At 45.2% G+C, this 23,238-nt stretch overlaps 1 protein-coding gene across 1 annotated transcript in view; it reads right to left on the minus strand.

The window, feature by feature from the left end:
* LOC137632570 (uncharacterized) overlaps nucleotides 1–23,238 on the minus strand; it is a 261,407-nt gene that overhangs the window by 193,645 nt on the left and 44,524 nt on the right. The window lies entirely within an intron of this gene.

Raw genomic sequence — 23,238 nt, forward strand, 5'->3', positions numbered from 1 at the left:
AAATCATTTATTGTATATAGAAGTCCCAAATTTTTACAGCTGACTTTATAGGTAAAATATTGAAATTCATAGTTTTTTTTTTCCTTTTTTTACATTTGTATATTCCACATTAAAACTAGTATATTAAAGAATATATTCTATTCTTTGAAAGTAATATTTAATGTAGTCTGAAAATTTGTGATTGTTAGTATGCAGTATTAGAACTGAAAATGTTAAGTATTTGTTATGTTCCATAAAAAATACCTAAATATTTAAAGGTATTTTTTATGCCTTTACTTACTCTGGTAAAATACAAGACATATAAAGTATTGCATTGGCAGCTATACCACATGCAAAATTTACCGTCCATTGTTGTGGGGAATGAAATATTTTTATAAAATATTTTTAAATAACATTTTCTGTATATAGGCCATAGTAAAATGCCGTCTTTTATTATCCACTTTATCTTTGAGTGTTTTTTTTTTTTTTTTTTTTTTAATGAATAATAGCAATGATCTGACAAGAGATTTTAGCTCTGGAAGTGTGACCGTTATAGAGGTTGTCTGAGCAAAGATTTGGCTGTGATTTTAGCCTTCTGGAAGCATTGTAAACTTTATAGATTCTGTCTGAGCAAAGATCTGACATTAATTTTAGTGTGCTTACAGCAGATATGAACATGAAAATTGGCAGAAACAAAGATTATAGGCCTACTTTGTCTTACAATTACGAGACCTGGTATAAGGCCTATTTGGTTTTACAATTATGAGATCTGTTGTATTCCAATACCGAAACTAAATATTTATAGCATTGAAAGGATTGGTTTTAAATTAAACCTATCCTGAATACATCCAATTATGTAGCGAGTCCCAAAGCAGTAATCATTTTAATCAGGAATTAAAAAAAAACTTTCCCGTACAGCAGGGGTTTTCATTGCTGCATGCGTATGAGAAATGGGGATAAAGTTAAAATATAAAATTTTTGTTGCCTAGACTCAAATATGTTTGAAAAGTGAAGATAATGGATACATCCCAAACAATTTGCTATCCTGCATTGTACAATTAGTTAACTTAGCGTTGATAATATGGCCCATTATTTTTGGGTGAGATAGCCATGTCGTCGATGAAAGTTCCTCATTGGCAGCTTCTACTTTGTATATTTCAGCGAGGGATATACCAGAGAAATTGTACCTTAGAGGTATCAATAGAGTTCTAACTTCCAGTGCGAATATCCAGAGAGATGTGTATAAATCAGGGATGTGTTAATAATAAGCTATGGTTATCCTTCCCCGAATAGAGTTAACCTTGTCTTGAAGGAAAGGTGAGGGTAGGATATGTGGGCGAGAGACCCATTCCAACTCCCAATCTCGATGTGCTAAAAATCTCACATTTCCCTTTGAACCATTCCCCTTAGCAGTCATCATCTTTGACGGTCACTTGGAGAGTTTCTACTAGTTTTTCTTAGCTTAAAAATTGATTTTCGATCATGGATGCTTCAGTTCTTCCTCATCGACCAAGTCGAGTACCCCTTTTTCGATTGTTGGAGAATTTAAAGTCTCCATACCATGTTTATTTCGAATTGCATGCTTTTATTGTTCTGAGCACGGCATGCGGTCAACGCCATTGCATCATGTTCCAAATCGCTCAGAATTGTTCGGTTTTAGTCATTTTACAGTAGAAATGTTTTATATAATCATTTTAAAGTGTTCACAGTGGGGAGCTGTGGTCTTGAAGGTCCTTCTGGGAGTTGGATAGTGTTCTCACTTGTCCTAGGGTGACTGTTTTCACTTTCCAATCAGCCTATATGTTTGGCGAGGCGGCACAGGTCTTGGGATCCTGTTCCCTGTATCTACTTATATTTATCCATTGGAACGCCTTGCCTCATGTTCTGATGCTGACTAGTAGACCTTTTTGTGCTGTCTAAACCATTATCAGGCTTCTCTCTTAGCCTTTGATAGGCTATGCCTGGTTGTGAGGACTTGTCATTGTGCCCTATCACGGCAAACCCTTTGGATCAATGTTGCTGTTGGCCCTTCCTGTCATGCTGCCTCACCATTCTCTGTCTCCCATCACCACCACCTTCTATCCCCTTCTTTGTGACTGTTAGTGTGCCTAGTAGTGGGCTGTCTTTCCTGGCCTTGGTAAGTGAGATTTTTTCCCCCCCTGTTTAAAATATCTTTGCCTCCTTAGAGACCACACTTTGGTGTTTCTCTGCCCCCTTCCCTTTCCTAGTTAGGACATAATCTGACTATACTGGGAACTATGTTCTTGTCTATTCATCTCATCCTAGCTTTTGAGCTTTCCCTCACCCGATCGGTGGGCTAGGCTTGCCTACACAGTTCTCCCTATGGCCTAGCCCTATTTAGATGTAGAGTTGGTACCCTTTGGGGTCCTCCTCTGCCACCTTGGCAGTGCCTGTTCTATGTCTGCAACTTCACTTTCAGTGCTATATCCCTCTTGCTATAGAGTCTGACTCCCTTGCTAGGTTAGCTTATCTAGGAAGAGGTATCGCCTTCTGTCCCTATTTCCTGTCTTAACAGCTTGAGATATCCCTCTTGCTATGCAGTCTTGATTCCCTTGCCGGATTAGCCTATCTAGACAGAGGACTTCTGTCTGCTTCCTATCTTGTCAGCTTGAGTTCTTCTAAGACTGGCTGTGTTTTGGCTATGTAAGCAGGTTAAGACATACTCGGGAACAGTTGATTCCTTTAATGTACAAGAGTTGATTATAGATCAAGGGATGAGCGGGAACTGACTTGTGTCTTTTCCTGAACCCCGTGCAAAGAGATACACACAACAGGGAAAACATATCGTACATCAAATTGAACATTCCTACACCTCCCCTTTAAGATCAAAGCTCCCCATTCAAAGCAAACATAGTATATTTAAAACATAAGTACAGATTTCTCCTTTTAGTTGCAAAAATAATAAAACTGGTAAAGGTGGTAACATGTGAAGCAAAAGGAATTCAGCTATAATAAAGATAGTCCTTCGGACACAGCGCTGGAACATACATGAATGGTAAACATGACAAGAGGAACACTTATTAAACCCAAATAATCAGGATTAAAGTATACGCACAGAACTTGACATGTTTAGGGGATATTTATTAAACACAACTAAAATGAATTACTCTGTAATATAATCATCGTGCCATTGCGGAGGACGACGTACCCTAGTGCTACTTCTCTCCTGGGTGGGTACTGGGCCAGCCTCTCCCGAGGCGGTGGGAGTAGGTTCTCCCTCAGGTGGTGTGGGGGGCAGGGATCTCAAATGCTTGCGATTTCTTGTTGAAATTCTTCCGCTCCCGTCTAACCTTATGCGATATCTGCGGTAGCTATTCTTTTCAATAACCACCCCGCTTCTATTCCAGGCTCGTGTAGTCACATCCTGGATAGCTACCCTCTCACCTATTTGTAGGGGGAAAGATCCTTGGCTTTCTCGTTATACTTGGATGATATTCGTTGCTCAACAACGCTTCTTTCCCTCTCTCGCGCGGACAAAGTTTCCGACCAATGCTCGGTGACAAAATGATAACTTTTTAACATTGGCACGGAATCTCGAAGTTAGCGACCCATGACCAGCTGTGCAGGATACTTATCTATACCACGTAATGGTGTATTTCTATACTGCAATATCGCCTGAGCTACCTTGTCATTGTCTAGCCCTCCATCAGGTAGAGTATTGCCCATTAATGTTCATTTGGCGGTGCGCACAACAGCTTCTGCCCGCCCGTTGGACTGGGGGTAGTGAGCAGACGACACTCATAGATACCCCCCACTTACCGAAGAAATGTCTCATTTTTGGGCTCAAGCCATGGCGTCCTGATGGAAGGTTCCTTTTTGGTAGCTTCCTTGGGTATAAGACTACTAAGATATTCCCAGAGAATTTAACCACAGGTTATCACAGAATTCTAACTTCTGGAGCGAGTATCTCAAAGGTTTCCCTTTAAGACATCGTAATTCAACAGGGGACGCATGTCTGAACGCGCCACATAGCTATCTTCACCCCGAACAGAGTTAATGCTTCGGTGTGTAAGGGCTGAGAATAGCTGGGAGCCGCTCCACAGCCAATCTCACTCGTGGCTACTACTGATACTCGAGACGTAAACAAACGGACGCCATTGCTCAAATGACGTCACGCCCGTCTCCATCCTTTGTTTAGTAGCTGCCCTACTTAGACGGATTTTCCCTGTGTTAACTTTATCGTTTTGCATCTTCGTTATGTCGTTACCTTCAGCCTCGCCTTCTTCTGGAAAGTTGAGTACAAGGTTCCAGTATTGTTTAATTAAGCTCTGGCCGTAAAGTAAATATTACTTTCCGAGATAATTGCTGTTTTGTGGCAGAGCTGTGCCTCTACCGGACCCGCCATTTTATGGCGTCGTTGTTGTTATGCATGCCTTATTTAGTTAGCCACAACAACGTTTTCCGGCCTTATTTACTAATCGATTACATTAGTTTATTTAGTCTTCATAGCTAGGAACTTTTATATCGTGTTTAGACGCTTTTTATCGGTCATCGATTGACCTCATACCAGTCGGCTACTATAGCCCCCAGGCCAGGAGCCTACATACAAGTGTTCATGCATGATTTATTAGTGATCCTAGGCTAAGTTATGAAGATAGTGGCATTATTTTACAATACTTTTGACAGTGATGCAAATGTTTTCGCCTTCAGGGACCATATAGGGGATAGGCTAGTCAGTGACTCTTTCTAACCTAACCTACTGGTAGGACCCCTATATGCTTCCTTCATCCCCTGCCTTGGCATTCCCTCTAATTAGCCTTGATTCCTTTTCTGAGTAAAGGGATCAATTGTCTAATAGAGTATATATCGCCTCTCTGTCCTCCCTAAGGGAATGAACCTCCCTTAGGGTTGCGTCCGAGAGTGAGGTTAGGCTAGCCCTACCTCTATGGCTAGGATCGTCTATGACTTTCCTGCGATAGCGATATGTCTTCTTCCTTTCCTAGTTCAGGACTTTTAGCCCTGCTCTAGGTTGGGTTAGGAAGGTTTCTCTGTTCCATGCTGAAACTGTACTCATGCACCGTTTTAGCCGATCTGCCTGATCTTAGGTTAGGGAGTGTCCTCCCTTTCCCTAGTGGCCGCTCTGGTACAGAAACCCTTCCTTGGAAGACTTCTCTCTTCTCCCTCCCCACCTATCTCTTGTATAGCCTAGCCTATGCTTAGGTTAGTCTATACCCATCTGTCCCCTGTCCTACAACTCCTCCCTAGGGTGGAATAGTAGGGCTACCCGAGCTTCCATGTGCAGTCCGCTCTGGTACATATACCTTCATAGTGTCCTATAAGGTTAGTTGCTAGAATAGTTCTGCATATGGGAGCCTCCCCCCCCTTTGGGTGTCCCCTAGCCCTCCCTTGGGCTACCTTGCTCCCGGTCCTCAGTGACCCCTGCTCCTGGATGTTAGAGCCTGCCTCTATCATGGGTACACCCTCTCAGGGGAGGGGGGGATGTCCGGAGTCCATGACGGTACTTCCTGCATTCCTTCCCTCCCCCCTGTCTCTCTCCCTATCCGGGTGCCGGTCTCTTGCCGCCTCTATTGTCGGCAATACCTGCCTCCTACCTTGGTGACTCTCCCTAACCTTGCCGCCAGCCCCCCGTGTACCGAGGGACTGCCGGCTGCCGCCGGCTACTACCGGCGGCTCTCCTCCTCCTAGCTTGTCGTCCGCTCGCCGGTCGGCCGCCGGAGTGCCGGCATCTACTGCCGGCAACCCGGTACAGCTTTAACCATCCTTATCCCAGTCACCAATCCGGCATCCTCCGACTGCCGGAGCCGCCGCTCCCTGCCGGCGTGCCGCCGTTGTGCCGGCGGCCGCCAACCTGGTTTATGACTGACTTTAAACATTGTCTGTCCTAATGCCAGAATCTCTGCTGGAGCGAACTCCGGCATGCCGGCGGCTTGCCGGATACCCCCGGAGGCGTCAAGAATACTTGCACCCCCTTCTTATAGCTATCATATGACAATGATAGCCCTATATCGCAAACAGATAGACTGTTTCTACTATTAAGATCAGTACCTTGGTACTGTTCTGTTAGTGATCATGCTGTCTCTTTGCATTCTTCTAAATTCCAGCATGCTGCGTGCATCTTAGCACGGCTGGTTGCCAGAAGCAGTTACCTTAAAAGAGGCCTTCTAGCCCCTAGCTTGGGACCGAATGATCTCGGTCCCAATCTTGCCCTTGGGTTTTTTTCCACGGAATTCCAATATACTATGGAACTCTAAGGAATTATATCCGGTGCCTTCGGTCACTCGGATTATCCAGGGACCAAGCTTGTGGTAACCAGCCGGGCGAGATGCATGGAGTATGTTCTCCTTTACTATTTCAATCTCTATGCATCACACCTTTCATTAAGTTAAAATTAATAATTAATATTAACTTAGTTTAAGAGCCATTCTTATGACTCCCCCATACTCATTTTCTCTTTCTTCCACAGGAGGAGCAGATGAAGTGTGATTTCGCCTTCTGCGCTGTGAAACGCCCGCAGTTTTACGGGCATACGGCTTGCAGGACTCACGCCCCTTGTGCAGACAAGAAAGGGGATTTGAAGTTTTGGAATCCACTGAACTGTACGGTGTGTCAGGCTCACCTAGTTGAAGCCTTCCATAACCCTCCCTCAGCGGAGATCAGAGACATTTCTCGTGAAAAGCTGCGCAAGTGGGTGCGTGGCTTCCAGAAAAATGCTACCGGACCTTACCTGGCCACCGAAGAACTGAGGTCACTTTTGTTCCCTAAGGCCTCCCCTGATTCAGTGGTACCCAAAGACGTGATCCCCACTGTCCAAATTACGGTGGAACCTGATGTAGTCATGGCTCAGTCCATGCACGAGTGCCGTTTGGATTCCGAAGATGACGAACAGATTTCGGATGTCTCGGAAGACACGGAGAAAACGCTTATGGCTCAAGGAGCCGAAGATGACGAAGACAAGGTGGAATACGCCGAGTCGGAGCAAGAGGTCGCTCCTCCGTCCATCCCCCCTCCTACTCCTACACCGACGGAAGTGTCTATTCCGTCTACCTCCTCGACCCCGGATCCTTCTTCTTCCACTCAAGAATTGATCCGACTGATTAGAGCCGTCATGGACGACAGGCTGAAGGAGAACCAGGAGTCCATCAGGTCTATGATAGGATCCAGAGAACCGAAGAGGATTTCGGTCAAGGATCTCCCCGCTTGCTCTCATGCCAACCCGTGGAGGTATGCAGAGCATATGGTTATCGCGACCGGCAGGATCTTTGTCAGTGATAAGATCGGCACGGTCCCTTTGGAAGACGTGGAGTTCTTCCCAAACTTTGAGGCCTACCCGGACTGTTACGTCCGGCTTCGTTCCGAACCTGCCTCGAAGGAAGAGACCGAACCTAAGGAAGAGATAGTGTTCGATCTCGCAAAGGCCCAGGCTATGCTAGCCGCCGCATTCAAGAGTAGAGGCTTTACCTGCTCTAAGCTTCCTGCCCTGAGCAAGAAGCACCCTACTTACGTTGCACCTGAAACTGCGGTTCTTCCATTCTTGGAAAAGGCCTTAGCTGCATGCCTTAAAGCTGCGGATGAAGGGAAACCCTGCCCTGCATTGGAGGAGTGCAGACCCTTCTCCATAGTGACCCCCCCTGACGCTCGACACTGGAAAGATGTCCAACATACTTTCGTCGTGGGAAGGCTCGATCCTGACGTCGCCGGACGTCAGTTTAATGAAGACCTCCCTAAGCTCAACGATCACCTCCTTCGTCGGGAACAAGATACGAAGGAGAGGCTTGCAGCATCCCTATCTCATCAAGTCCAACTTGAAGTTATGGCCTGTGACACCAGAGTACCAGACCACTACATGGTACTCTCCAAATCCCACTTATTGACTGTAATGAAGGACTTGTACCACTTCATAAAGGCTCGAAGAGCCTGTCGTGAATTCGTGTTTGCTGGTGCCACCGTGAAACACGAACCCCGGAGGCTGATTTCCTCCAATATCTGGGGAAAACACCTCTTTCCTTCTGACCTTGTGAAGGAAATCACTCACAGAGCCGCCACGGAGAACAGGAACCTTCTCCACAAGTGGGGCATGTCCAGAAAAAGGAAACCCTCTCAGGATGACGGACCTCAACCTAAGAGGAAATCCCAAAAGCCAAAACCCCAGCAACGTCAGCAAAGACGTCAGTTTCCGGGACCCGCTACCTCCCAAGTGGTTGCCCAACCACAACAGACCTTTCAATTGGTCCCCCAACCGGTGTTGTCACAGTCACCGGTCTTCACCCCTGCCTTTGAGCAACAATCAACTACCTTTCGTGCCAAAGGTAGAGGCTCATTCAGGGGTGCAAGCAAAGACGCCTCTCGCCGTCCCTCCAGAGGTAGAGGAGGAAAGGGAGCTAGCGGCCGAGGCAGCAAGCCCTCGGGACACCAGAAGCAATGAAGTGCTTCCGGTGGGAGGAAGACTCCGCCAATTCCAGGATCGTTGGACCTTCGATCCCTGGGCGCACAGCATCGTCAAGAAGGGTCTAGGCTGGAGTTGGACTCAACCACCCCCAATCTTCCAGCAATTCTTCCAACAATCAACCCCCCTTCTGGAAGAATATGTTCTAGACCTCTTGAACAAGAAGGTGATAAGGAAGGTAAAGTCCACCAGGTTCCAAGGGAGACTGTTTTGTGTCCCCAAGAAGGACTCAGACAAACTCAGAGTCATTCTGGACTTATCCCCCCTCAACAAGTTCATAGCGAACGACAAATTCAAGATGCTGACGCTTCAACAAATAAGGACCCTTCTGCCTCGAGGTTCCTACACGGTCTCCATAGACCTGGCGGATGCCTACTGGCATGTTCCAATGAACCATCACGCTTCCTCCTACCTAGGATTTCGACTCCAAAGGAAAAGCTACGCCTTCCGGGCCATGCCCTTCGGCCTCAACGTGGCCCCTCGGATCTTCACAAAACTGGCGGATGCCATAGTACAACAACTCCGCCTAAGAAACGTCCAGGTGATGGCCTACCTCGACGACTGGCTAGTCTGGGCTCCATCGCCCGAAGATTGTGCAAAATCTTGCAACGAAGTTACCCAGTACCTAGAACACCTGGGATTCAAGATCAACGAGAAAAAATCTCGCCTCTCTCCAGCTTAGAAGTTTCAGTGGTTGGGAATCCACTGGAACCTTCAGTCACACCGCCTTTCCATCCCCAGAAGAAAAGGAAGGAAATAGCAGGGTCTGTCAAGCGACTACTGAAATCCAAACGCATTTCAAGACGACAGCAGGAACGAGTTCTAGGCTCTCTACAGTTCGCCTCAGTGACAAACCCAGTGCTTCGCGCACAGCTAAAGGATGCCGCGGGAGTCTGGAGACGTTCGGCATCCATCGCTCGAAGAGACCTCAAGAGACGGCTTCCAAACAGACTGCGACGTCTCCTAAAGCCGTGGTCGGAAGAAAAGGCCCTGAAAAGGTCCATTCCTCTCCAACACCCTCCTCCATCACGCAACATCCACACGGATGCCTCACTGGAAGGTTGGGGAGGTCACTCCCACCAGAAACAGGCTCAAGGCACCTGGTCTCCCCTGTTCAAGACGTTCCACATAAACATCTTGGAGGCCATGGCGGTCCTTCTAACACTGAAGAAGTTATCCCCGCCGCCCTCGATCCACATCCGTCTAACCCTAGACAACTCGGTGGTAGTTCGTTGTCTCAATCGCCAAGGCTCAAGATCGCCCCAGATAAATCAGGTGCTTCTCCCAATCTTCCGTCTGGCAGAGAAGAAGAAGTGGCACCTGTCTGCAGTTCACCTACAAGGATTCCGCAACGTGACAGCGGATGCTCTATCTCGGACAAACCCGATAGAGTCGGAATGGTCTCTAGACGCAAGATCGTTCTCCTTCATCTCTAACCAAGTCCCAGAACTTCAGATAGATCTCTTTGCAACGAGCGACAACAATCAACTTCCTCTGTATGTAGCCCCGTACGAGGACCCCAAAGCAGAAGCAGTGGATGCCATGTCACTGGACTGGAACAGATGGTCCAAGATCTACCTGTTCCCCCCCACCAACCTTCTGTTGAAAGTCCTCTCCAAACTGAGAACCCTCAAAGGGACAGCGGCCCTAGTGGCTCCCAAGTGGCCCCGGAGCAACTGGTACCCCCTGGTCCTGGAGCTGCAGCCCAAGCTGATCCCTCTCCCGGGCCCAGTTCTCTCTCAACAAGTACAGAAGTCGACTGTCTTCGCTTCATCATCGAAAATCAAGGACCTTCATCTCATGATTTTCTCTCCCTAGCCGCAAAGAAGAGGTTTGGGATCTCGAAGAAAAGTCTGGACTTCCTAGAGGAATACAAGACCGAATCCACGAGACGGCAATATGAATCATCCTGGAGGAAATGGGTCTCCTTTGTCAAGACAAAAAATCCTAAAGAAATCACGATTGATTTCTGCATGTCCTTCTTTATTCACCTTCATGGACAGGGATTAGCAGCCAATACGATATCAACCTGCAAATCAGCCTTGACTAGACCAATTCTATATGCTTTCCAAATTGATCTGTCCAACGACATCTTCAACAAACTACCGAAAGCATGTGCTCGCCTACGCCCAGCACCCCCACCGAAACCGATCTCCTGGTCACTAGACAAGGTACTCCATTTCGCCTCCAACTTGGACAATGATTCATGCCCTCTCAAGGATCTGACTCAGAAAGTTATATTTTTATTTGCTCTCGCTTCGGGAGCTCGAGTCAGCGAAATAGTGGCATTATCAAGAGAAGAAGGACACATCCTGTTTACCGATACAGGAGAAGTTACCCTCTCCCCTGATCCGACGTTTCTCGCTAAAAATGAATTACCCACCAAAAGATGGGGCCCTTGGAGAATATGCCCCCTGAAGGAGGATGCCTCTCTATGTCCAGTAGAGAGCCTCAAGGTCTATCTTCGCAGAACTTCAAACTTTGGTGGAGGCCAACTCTTCAAAGGAGAAACATCGGGCAGCGACCTGTCACTGAAACAATTAAGAGCGAAAATCACCTACTTCATTCGCAGAGCGGATCCGAACAGTACACCCGCTGGTCATGATCCTAGAAAAGTGGCATCATCTCTGAATTTCTTTCAGAGCATGGACTTTGAAAGCCTTAAAAACTTCACGGGCTGGAAGTCCTCGCGAGTTTTCTTTAAACATTATGCGAAACAAGTGCACGAAGTCAAACATTTTGTGGTAGCCGCAGGTAGTGTTATGAAACCTGCACCTAACTCTGCGTAGAACAGTGAGTTACTTGGGACTCTAACTCTTCGGGTGCCTATGTTGACCCTCGAGCGATTCATAGTGATGTCGAAAAACACTTAGTGCTTTTATAACTGTTCTTATCCCAGGTGAAATGTCATAGTGTCACACAAGTGCCGCATGCCCTGAGCATGATGTGTTTTTAATCAAAGACTTGCGTTCCTCGAGAACGAGTACCTACTAATAATCTTGAAATTCCTTTTCAGATTCAAGAGCAAGCCTTTATTTCTATGTACATTATAATTACTGTAAATGAACTTTACTTATTGCTGTAAATTAATCAATTTCTGCATTTGTGAAATAAAATTTCTATTTTATTACTTGTGCGTCTCAATCAGCTCCTACTTACTATGAAATACATACCTGTCATAGTTTTATTTATTCCCCCTTTCTTTATGGTTATGAAGAAATTAAGATGTTTAATCTTAAATTATATTCACTCTGATTAAGTAAGGTTCCTACACGAATACTTACTTTTGATACCCGGGAGATGAACTCAATACACAGTGCCCAACCACCACTGGTCTAATTTCAGAATGTTCCTATACAAATACCAAACATTCAGCTTCATCTCTAAGTTCTTCAAGTTCTTCTATCAGGATGAATAGCCCTTCAATACCACTTTGACGTCGGCATAGCCCATGGGAACTTCACTGCCAAGGGGGGCAGGATACTTCTTCCCTATGGTTCTTTATTAAAGATTACTATGCTGTTTTGTCAATGCCTTGGCACTTAATACTAGGGGAAAATCTACCACGATACATTGATTCTCTGGTACTCTTCCATCAGGACGCCATGGCTTGAGCCCAAAAAACGGATTTTGAGCGAAGCGAAAAATCTATTTTTGGGTGAGATAGCCATGGCGTCCTGATGGACCCTCCCTACTACTTCGTCCAGTTTTGTTCCCACCCTGTGCTACTGTATCATGGTGATGGGCAGCAACTGGCTTCAGGATGAAGACGGGCGTGACGTCATTTGAGCAATGGCGTCCGTTTGTTTACGTCTCGAGTATCAGTAGTAGCCACGAGTGAGATTGGCTGTGGAGCGGCTCCCAGCTATTCTCAGCCCTTACACACCGAAGCATTAACTCTGTTCGGGGTGAAGATAGCTATGTGGCGCGTTCAGACATGCGTCCCCTGTTGAATTACGATGTCTTAAAGGGAAACCTTTGAGATACTCGCTCCAGAAGTTAGAATTCTGTGATAACCTGTGGTTAAATTCTCTGGGAATATCTTAGTAGTCTTATACCCAAGGAAGCTACCAAAAAGGAACCTTCCATCAGGACGCCATGGCTATCTCACCCAAAAATAGATTTTTCGCTTCGCTCAAAATCCGTTTTCCATGCTCGTTAGATTCGTACCCTCGTCCACTGATATTTCTTCAGGTGCTCCCCATTGCATAAAATATCTTCTCTAAAGACTGGGATCAATCTCGCGGATGTAGTTCCGTTAGCGAAGAAATAAATTTCCATCCATCCAGTCAGTTGATCGGCGTAGACCATATACTGCCTCCCTGCTACTTGAAATAAATCTGCAACAGTTCTCTGAAATGGATATTCGGGAGGGGGAGTGTATATAATACTTTCCCTTTGTTGCGAAGGTGCTGCAACGTTGCAATCATGACACTGTGCCCTATAATTTGCCAAGTCACCCTCAATCCCAGGCCAATAAACCGCCTGTCGTGCTCTTCTGATCATGGAGTCAGTTGATTGATGACCTGAATGTAAATTGGTTGCAATGCATAAACGTAGTACCTCTGGAACTACCAGACGAACATGCCCCTCGTCATAGGCATATGTGACTAATCCTTCAATGACACTCAGTCTATCACGTACATTGAAAAAAGGTTTTAGGCAGGGCTCCACTTGAGACCTTGACGACGGCCAACCCCCTTCGCTGACACGTCACTGCAATAGTAAATAATCCGGATCCTTCTCTGCTTCCCCCCTCATGGTAGCCCTGTCCATAGTAATGACGTCATCCGCCAGCGATGACGTCATGGAGGCAATACAAACTTCGTTCATAAGTTCCTCCTCTTCTTCGTCTTTGACGGTAGTTTCACTGTGAATCACTGGGTATCTTGATAACGTATCGGCTGCCGAATTCTTCTTCCCCGGCAAATATCTTATGGTAAAACTATATTGCATAGTTTTCTCCTTCAACCTTAGTAGTCTCGGGTTTGCAATGTCTTTTAGGCTCCTATCCCCAAAGAGTTTTACCAAAGGTCTATGGTCCGTGATTAAAATGAAATTCGGGCATCCCAGTAAAAACAATCTCGATTCCCTAAGGCACCATACTACTGCCGCCGCTTCCCCCTCAATGACGGCATAGCCGGCCTCCGCCTCCGTCAGGTGCCTGCTGCCACATAATGCCAGTTTCCATCCCCCCTTACAACAAAAAGGGGCATTGAGATCCTCGCAATTGCAATATTGTTGCAATATAACAAATCCCATTCCTTCTCTGCACCAAACGGTAACAACAGCAGTGCGCCTTGTCTTATCATAATATGTCAGTACGTCGCCCAACATCTTGCAAATGCTGTCACGAGCTGCAACAAAACTGTTTTGAAGGCGTTGGTCCCAATAAACTTTCCGATGAGGGGATTTCTTGAGAAGATCCCTGAATGGTTCCATTACTGGTGCTACAGCCACGAAAGGTGCAATTTGGTTCACAAGTCCAAACCAAGATCTTATATCCGTGATAGTTGGGCTTGCAGGCATGGGGAAGTTCTTAATGGCACTCATACGCTCAATAGAAGGCCTATAATTATCCCAATCAAGTTCGTACCCCACAAACTCTACCTGTCTTTGACAAAATCGGAATTTATCCGGATTCAGCGTAATACCATTATCTCCACATAATTGCAAAAAATCACAAGTATGCCAAAAGGCTCCCTCAACACTGTCGTCATATAACAACACGTCATCTATGCACTTGTACTTTCTGTGTACATTGATAATGACGTCATCGAACCTTTTCGTGTATGCATCGGGGGCCGCGCAATGACCCATAGGTGTTCGACAATACTGGTATCTCCCCCATGGTGTAATAAACGTTGTCAACTGTCGGCTCTCCTCATCTAATGGCACCTGGTGGAATCCGGCATAGGCATCAACTACAGTCTTATATGTATGAAGTGGCACACCCGAGACCATGTCAAAAGGAGCACATGTGTGATGCGTTTCTCGTTTGCAATTCTTATTAAGCTCTTGATAGTCCACGGTCCTCCGTGGTTTACCATTTTTCTTTGCTACTACTACCATCCTCGCACACCAGTCCGTAGCTGTACCAGCAGGGACCTCCCTAATTACTCCTAATTTGACATCTTCGTCGAGCTGAGCCTTAACATCGGCCTCCCAATGCTTAGGAACTGGTATAGGTGTATGACACGCATAGGGGATGGCACCTTCCCTCAGGTGAATGTGGTGAGGGGCTCCTTTCATCATCGGCAGAGGGTTTTTCGAAATGTTGAACGAAGTCTTCGCAAAACGTTGCAGTAGCCAATCCCTCAGCCTAGGGACATTCTCTTCCGTGGCAGCGTATGGCATCTCGCGCTGACGACCACCACCCCCTACCCGTGTGCGAACGTTTTCTTCAGGCGTTTGGCGGGGGTTAGTCGACGCAAAGGGTTTCCGAGTGACGTCATTCACGGTAGCGACAGTATGATTGGGAAACTTTGTATGCACTAGACCTAGTGATTTACACACTCCTCAAGACATAAAAACGGGTAGCACCCTGCACAACGATAACACTAGTGCTCACTGATTTATCACCCAATTCTGTTAGCATATCAACAGACCCATATATTCTCAATGACTTCTCCCCTGCGTGATTTACAATGACATTACACCGAGAGGGATTAGGTACCTTCAAACCCAATTTTGGTAACAAATCTACCCCTACTATACACACTTCTGCCCCTGTGTCTGGAACAGCCTCAACAACGACACACTCACATGAGAACTCATGCTTAACCTTTATTTTCACCATCAGCAGTTTCCCCACTGCCGCACATAGGCCTACCTGGCGATTGTCCGCAGGTGGATAGGCAACAGTGCATGACGTAACAGACGCGTCCAAAATAGGCGCCGTTTTGGTGGGCTGTTGCCCCCCTTGACGACAGAATTTAGCAAAGTGCCCCACAATACCGCACTGAAAACAGTTAACATTATCAGCAGGACATTTTCCCTGCCAATGAGAACGACCACCACACTTTTTACACCTGGTATCTGACTTACTGCTACCAGTAGATTTCGAGCTACTACGGCCACGGCCGTGTCCCATGTCACTATTATTAGACCTATAGCTAGCAATAATTTTACTTTCACCTTCTAACCCACTTTCAACTAGGCCTAAGCCTATTTCATCCCCTTTTACCAAACTAGCTACATTTGCCCTTCCACGAGCGCTAATACTATCCTTTTCTGCGGATTCATAAATTTCACATTTACGTAACAATTTCTGCACAGTATTGAAAACCTCATGATCCTGTAGGATCTCTTGCTTAAGTCCCACATTGCTTAAACCACTTGTTATCAGCTGAACTAACACAAAATCATTCAGATCAGCTCGACAATGGGGACACTTAAACCCACAATCTAAGGCCAATTGTTAGCACCTATGCACAAAAGATTTCGCGGCTTCTTGATCGCCTTGTTGCGCTGAGAAAAACTTGTCCCATGCCACTGCGTTATTCACAGACTTCGTCGTGATCTCCTCCAGTCTGTCAAATGCCTCAGAGGCCGTTAATGAGTTCCACTGAACCTCTGAGTGCGTTGCATCTATAGCCATCCTTAACTTCTCATCGCAGTTTAACCGGATACTGATAAGTGCATTCTCTCCTGAGACGTTTCCTAAGGCCAGCCAATCACTCATAGAGCGACACCATTCTCGAAAACTGCTTTGTGTCATCTCATAGCTACACTTCTCAGGGCACATCGCCCTAACACCTGCCGAGGCTGAACCATGTGGTCTTCCTTGTGCCATGAGGCCAACCAAAGCCTGTAACAAGTCCTGTCCCTCGTGGCGCCGGCGTGCCGGTGTTGCATTCCTGCTTGCAGTGCCCCTGGGGGAACGTCTTGCTGTGCCCCTGGGTGTGTTGTGATGGCCTCGTCTCAGCATCTTGTAGGTCCTGCTTTGGAACGAGATTCACTGCGCCATGTAAGCAGGTTAAGACATACTCGGGAACAGTTGATTCCTTTAATGTACAAGAGTTGATTACAGATCAAGGGATGAGCGGGAACTGACTTGTGTCTTTTCCTGAACCCCGTGCAAAGAGATACACATAACAGGGAAAACATATCGTACATCAAATTGAACATCCTACAGGCTATGGGTCATCCCCTCTGCTGCCTCGGCTACAGCCTTAGACTAGTCATCTGCTCTTTCCTATCCTGAATCTGGGGAGCATTGTCCTCTAGAGTTAGTTGATTGGATCCTGCCTGGTTGTCAGGACACTTTGAATTTATAATTCTTAGCGTCCTGGCCATCTTGTACGGCTCTCATTATCTTACGGGCTGAAACCCCCCTTTTCATAAGTTAATGATAATGATCAGGTCTTGGCAGGTTCACATTTTAGCTGCCTTTCTTTCCTGTACTTCTCCTCTGTGAACCCTTCCCTATGGGACTGTTCACTTGACCCCCTGACGACTTGACAATGCGTCTGCTGCCTTGTGTTGACGTGCCTGGGGTATTGATAGATCCGTCTTTTACTGGCTACTAGATTTAGTTGTCGCCTCCCATATGCTGCTGCCCTGGGGGCCGCTGTTTCTGGTCGAAGCAGTATGACGAGTTATTAACTTACCTTCTTAGGCTGTTCCGATAGACCTACTCTGGAGGTTCTAGAGTCCCTTTGATGTGATCCTTTCCTCCATATTCCTACCACACCGTTATTATATTTTTCTTCATAAATCGCTACAGATATCTGAGCTCTTTGGCATGTGTTATGATTATGCTTAATCTTAGCCATTCCTTAGGCGGTAAATTTATTTAGGTTAGAATGTGTTTTGTTTAATTAACCGGTAATTTTAAGAAGATATCATTTTTAATATGTACTCATTAAAATATCTTTATAGGTCGCCGATGACATGGAGTGTTCAACAGTCGCCTGTACTCGGTGGGTCAAGTTGCCCTGTGGCCACAAGACCTGCAGATCCGTTGCAATCTGGTAACCTACCAACTGCCAGGTTTGCATGGATCTCCTTCGAACCGGCCTCTATGCCACTGACGTCTCCTTGGACGTTCGAGATCGAAATCGGAGGATGCTCCGACACTGGGTAAGAGGCTTCCAGAAGAGCTCTCAACAAGGTGCCCCTTATCTTCCTTCTCTAGAACTGAAGGACCTCCACTTTTGCAAGGCTGAGGTGACCTCTTGTGTTTAGTCACCAGTTACCGACGGTTCAACTCCCGCAGGTACCAGCAGATCATGCGGATAAAGTCCGGGACCCTCGGCTAGTCATGAGCCTAGACACCGACAACATTTTGACTACTTCTGTGTCGTCAGAGAGGGAGAGGATCCTGCTGGCCACGAAAGCCTCGGGAGAGTCATTGGATGTAGATCAGGGGAGTATAGCTCCCAGTGCCACTTTAGTTTGCTTCCCCATCACTGCTGCTCAAGCCCAGCTTCCACCTCCACCCTGGTTGCGATGTTAGACAACTTTTGCTTCCTAATAACTTGGAACTAAGGGCATCCATGAAAGCTTTCATGAAGAATATAGCCTCCAAATATGAACGTTCTCAAGTGGACCTAACAGCTAGGATAGAAGCTTTACAGAAGGCACTTGTTTCTAAGTCTCCCCAGCTTTGAGCCTACCTGAATGTACAGTTAAGAACCCTTGTTGCTATGCTGAGCATATGGACTTGACTGAAGGGTTCCTCCATATTGGAAATGGATTGTGTTCCAAGCTAGTTTCGGACTTGGAATTCTTTCAATCGATGGAATTCTTTCCATCGATTGATAGTTCTCCTTACTGCTATATTAGGCTTAACTCAGAAGTGTCCATTATGGATGATACGATCCATAAGGAAACAATCATTCTGGACCATAGCAAGGATCAATCCCTTTTGGTTAAGGAGTCAAAAACAGTTTAATTCACTAATAACCAACTTTCTGCCTTTGGCAGGAAACAGGATACTGTCTTCCCCTTCCCCTTTAAAAGCTTAGAGGCTGTAATGAAAGAAGCAGTGGAAATCAGGCCATTCCCATTTCATAGGGATCTCCATGCTTTCTTCCTAGCAAGGAGGGCATGTAAAGAGCATGTCCCAGAAAACTGATCGACTCCAATATCTGGGGGAAGGATCTCTTCCCTGAAAAATGGGTTAAAGACATTGGGTACAAAGCAGCTCAGACGAATAAGAGCCTTATTGAAAAGCACGGTATTTCATCTAAACGGAAATTTACCCCCAAAGAAGGACCTCAACCCAAGGGCAGAAAGCCCGGAAGCCACTTTAAAGGAAGGAAATCCTTTCCTGTTGTGACAGCCTGTTTCCTCCATCCCTCAGACTGTGTACATGGTTCCTCAGCAGTATGTTTCACAGTCTCCAGCCTTCAATCCAGTGTGCGAGAGCGCTACCACAACATTCCATCCTGCCAAAGCTCCTAAGAAGGACTCTGGTAACGGGAAGGTCTGGAAGAGGCAGTCAAACTAGAGGCCAAGGAAGTAGAGGCAAGACGACTAAAGATGCAGGACCTTCACAACAACGAGGAGCTTCCGGTAGAGGGACGACTTCACCTGTTCAGGGATCAATGAGAGTTTGATCCCTGGGCTCACAGCATAGTCTCAAAAGGTCTAGGCTGGAAATGGAGACAGACACCACCCCGGTTCAGGACGTTCTTTCAACTCGCAACCCCCTTTTTGGAGGATTATGTTCAGGACCTTCTCTGGAAGGAAGTCATCCATTGCACAAAATCCATGAAATTTTAAGGGCAGTTATTCTGTGTGCCCAAGAAAGATTCTAACACTTCAAACTATTCTGGATTTGTCCCCACAAAACAAATTCTGAACGACAAGTTCCAGATGCTAACTATCTTGCAAATACCGACCCTACTACCCCCGGTGGCCTACACCATCTTCATAGATCTTATAGGCGATTATTGGCATCTTCCTATAGGCCGACACTTCTTCCCCTACCTTGGTTTCAAACTGGCAAGAAAGGCCTACGTATTCAAAGCTATACCCCTTGGGTTCAGTAGAGCTGCAAGGATTTTCACTAAGCTAATCGAGGCCATTGTCCAACAACTTCGGAACGGAGGACTTCAGGTGATAGTATACCTTGACGACTGGTTAGTCTGGGCTGCAATAAAGTTGGAATGTCTTCGAACAGTGTGTGTGTGTGTGTGTAGATTGCCTTGCCTTATGCAAGACACGGGCTCTTGCGTTAGCAGCCCGTAATACGAACAGCCCAAGAGGCTTTGAACTTCCTACAATCTCTGGGCTTCCAAATCAACCTCGAGAAGTCCAGGCTATCTCCAGCTCAGAAATTCCAGTTCTTAGGGCTTCACTGGAATCTACAGTCACACACCCTCTCTCTACCACAAGGCAAGAAAAAGGAAATCGCAAACTCAGTCGGGTGCCTACTTCATTCAAAAGTACTCACCAGATGGCAACAGGAGAAGGTCTTGGGGTCATTATAGTTCGCTGCCGTGACAGACCCAATCCTAAAAGCCAACAGAATCTGGAGAAGAAAGGCATCCAATGCTCAGAGAGATCACCACAAAAACCCGGTCTTACTGCGGAAGCAGCTCAATCCATGGTCTACTGCCAAGAGTCTTATCGAACTACATCCCTCAACAGTGCTCTCCTCCTTCCGTGACTATTCACACGGATGCCTTGGAACAAGTTTGTGGGGACACTTCTCTTCTAAGGAGTGCAGGGTTAGTGGTTGATTGCATTTCAGAAGCTTTACATCAATATTCTGGAAGCTATGGCAATGTTTCTGACTCTGAAGAGACTATGCCCATAGACGAAATCACACATCAAAATAGTCATCGAAAACAATACAACAGTACATTGTGTCTCAACAGACAGGGATCCAGATCTCCTCAGATCAACCATGTAGTCCTAGCCATTCTTTCTTTAGCAAAAAGGAGAAAATGGCATCTTTTACCAGTTCACCTCGAAGGGGTTCGTAATGTGACGGCGGACGCCCTGTCGAGAGCCAAGCTTCAGGAAACAGAATGGTCTCTGGATGCAAAATCATTCCGTTTCAATCTAGAGCAAGTCCTGGAACTTCAAATTGATCTCTTTGCGACAAGCTTCAACAAGAAGCTTCCTCGGTATGTAGCACCAAACTTAGATCCGGAACCAACAGGAATGGATGTGATGTCTCTGGATTGGACCCAGTGGTTTCACATCCACCTATTTCCTCCATTTAACCTCCTACTAAAAGTACTGAACAAACTGCGGACTTTCAGGAGAACAGCAGCTCTCGTGGCTCCCAGGTGGCTCAAGAGCAATTGGTACCCTCTTGTCCTGGAACTCAAACCCTTCCAGGCCCCTCTACCATCTACAGTGCTGTCCTAGGATGTTCAACAGAAGACTGTCTTCGCTTCCTCTTGGATAACGAAAATCCTTCAGCAAATGACTTTCTCGTCATCGGGGCTCAAAGAAAATTTGGAATTGTGAAGGAAAGGATAGATTTCATCGAAGAGTACAAGTCCAACACCACAAAACGACAATATCTGTCTTCCTGGAAAAAATTAATTGCATCCGGGAAGTCATCAGCCCTCTTCTATTTCTATGGTCTACAGTACTGTATTTCTTTCTTTATTTCACTACACGATCAAGGTATAGCCTCTACAACTATTGCCTCTTGTAGGTCAGCACTATCCAGACTGATCGCTTATGCTTTTGATACCGAACTCAATAGCGAGCTGTTCAATAAGATCCCAAAGGCTTGTGCTAAACTGAAACCTAATGCTCCTCCCAAGGCTATTTCATGGTCGTTGGATTATTGAAGTCCTGCACTTTGCCTCTTCGATAGATAACGCTTCTGCCTCTCTGAAAGATCTTGCTCAAAAGTCTATCTTTTTGCTTGCTATGACTTCTGGTGCTAGAACCAGTGAGATTGTGGCCCTTTCAAGTGATGATGGCCACATTGAATGCTTGGATTCGGGGAGGTAAACTATCTAGAAACTGCATTCTTGGCAAAGAACGAACTTCCCACGAAATGTTGAGGGCCCTGGAAGATTGTCCAACTACAGGAGGACCCTTCTCTGTGCCCCGTGGAGTGCCTTATAGTCTTTGCCAACCTATCAAAGAGCCGGGCGTTTAAAGGTGGTAAACTTTTTAAAGGGGAGACGACAGGATCTAATCTTTCTCTGAAACAGCTAAGGTCCAAACTCACCTACTTCATCAGAAGGACTGACCAGGAAAGTATTCCAGTGGGTCATGACCCTAGAAAAGTTGCCTCTTCCTTAATTTTTTCCAATCTTTGTAGGCTTACAGGCTTATAGAGAATACAAATCTTCAAGAATGTTCTTTAAACATTACCTACGTCAGTTGGAAGATATTAAACATTAAATGGTGGCCGCTGGTACTGTAATTAAACCAGCTTCTCAAGTGTTGTTCATGAACTCTTTTGGACTGTACAGTATAGTTGGGACTCTCAGTGTACATGGTGCAAGGGAACTATGATCTTTTGTTCCATATATAATGAGTCATAGGTGATATTTTTAAGTATTACTGTTTTAGTACTCTAATCCATAATTTGGGGTCTGGAAACTCCATTTTATATATATATATATATATATATATATATATATATATATATATATATATATATATATATATATATATATATATTACAAAGCTGGTCTAGTGTAGAACAAATATTTTATTCAAGTGAGCTCATCTCATGTAGGTATAAGTAATTGTATGTAAATTGTATAAAAATTTCACCGTTCATTTCATTGTATTTTTCATTCAAGCCAGTGTATCTAAATCTACATTATTTTTAAGAATTAACGTTTTATTTCACATTTCTTGTTACAATGTCTTATGCAATCTTGAATAAGTATGCTGTATGAACCATATGAGGTATGAATGAGGGCTTATGTAACTTTTTTATGTTTTTAAGAGGTATTGCGTCTTGTTTGTGAGAGATTACGCAAGTGTTATATATCCACGTGTTTGGAATGTTCTTGAAAACCCCAGAATTAGGTTTATCTTTTTTTAATGCTTCGAGGACGGCGGTGGGCAGAGTTAGCCGAGAGAGTCACCTCGCTTGTGCGTTGGTATTTTTCTGAAACTTGATTGTCGGCAACCTTACACCGCTAGGCCCTGCCCCCAAGCTTCTAGTCCCCCTGACCTAGAAAGATCTAGAATAATCAAGTCAATATATATGTGTCCCTAGGAATGCACAGGAGCAGAAAAAATCCAGCCTGTCCCAGTGAAAGAGCCAACATTCTCTCTCCTCAAGTGCCTTGAGTATGTGCCCTTTACAAAGTGAATAAGATTTTACTCAACATATATCGTGTGTGGTGTGTTCAAACGTTAATGAAACTGAAGGTCATTTCAAATTTATTGTGTTATTGTACATGCTTGTATTATATAAATTTTTGTGATTGACCCTGTGAGTTTAGATTAAAACAGTAAGGAGTATTTATATTGCTATCTGTTTGGAACCTCGTGTGAGCTAAAAACACGTAAGTTTATCAGTCACTTTTATGTAATTTCATTTAGAGTTCAAGAATTAGAGTGTTAAAGGTTAACTATTGTCATCAATTATCAGGATTAAATATTTAAATAATTTCCAATGAAACAAGTGATTTTATAATTTTCAGTGTAATATTCTTTTGTCTTAGTCTAAGTTTTTGTTCAGATTTAATATTTCAAGTCAAGTGATCATATAATTTTCAGTATAATATTTTCTTGTCTTAGTCTAAGGTTTTGTTCAGATTTAATATTTCAAGTGATTTATTTTGGTAATAAATTTTTTATATTAATGTAAATTTTTAGAGAATATATTCATTTTTTGTAAAGTGTGTACTAATTCGATCACCAGCATGTCTTGCAGAGCTCTCTCG

This window comes from Palaemon carinicauda, chromosome 41 (assembly GCF_036898095.1).
Source record: "Palaemon carinicauda isolate YSFRI2023 chromosome 41, ASM3689809v2, whole genome shotgun sequence".
Lineage (NCBI taxonomy): Eukaryota > Metazoa > Arthropoda > Malacostraca > Decapoda > Palaemonidae > Palaemon > Palaemon carinicauda.